We start from the raw sequence: 616 nt of genomic DNA, 5'->3' as shown, positions 1-616 counted from the left end.
ATATATATATATATATATATATATATATATATATATATATATATATAAACATGGTGCTGTTTCTGTTTTCCTGCACCTCTGTTTTCCATGTCGTCACCCACAGCTGATCCTTATTCTACTCACCCCAGGTGCTCCTCATTGTCTCATTAGTGTCAGTATTTAGACTGTGTGTTTTCACTCCGTCGGTATCTGGGCTTCATCCTTCCACGATGTATGGACTGTGTCGCCTGTCGTATCAGCTTTAAAGTAAGTTTTGCTGCCACATCAGCATTTAGTTTTGTTCAATAAATAATAATTTATTTCCACTATCGAGTCCTCCCGTTTTCCTGCGCGTGGGTTCGAACCTTAAACTGTAGATCATGATACACATACATACATATATAAAGTTTGAATTGAATGTACAATTACAACATGCATGTATTTACTGGTTATGTGCATAATTGCAACTTCTTGGGTCCGACACTTATTTCTAATAAAAGAAGCTTTGGCATCTGTTCCAAATTTTATTAGAGGCAATAACATGGACAGACTCCTTACTGCAGGAAAAGGGAGGCGAGGTGTCCTGGTTTAGCACTGGTGACGCAGCATATCTCCTCCTGGTGAAGCACAGGAACTA

Source organism: Nematolebias whitei, chromosome 18, assembly GCF_014905685.2.
Source record: "Nematolebias whitei isolate Nwh7 chromosome 18, NemWhi1, whole genome shotgun sequence".
Lineage (NCBI taxonomy): Eukaryota > Metazoa > Chordata > Actinopteri > Cyprinodontiformes > Rivulidae > Nematolebias > Nematolebias whitei.
This window is presented reverse-complemented; position numbering follows the sequence as displayed.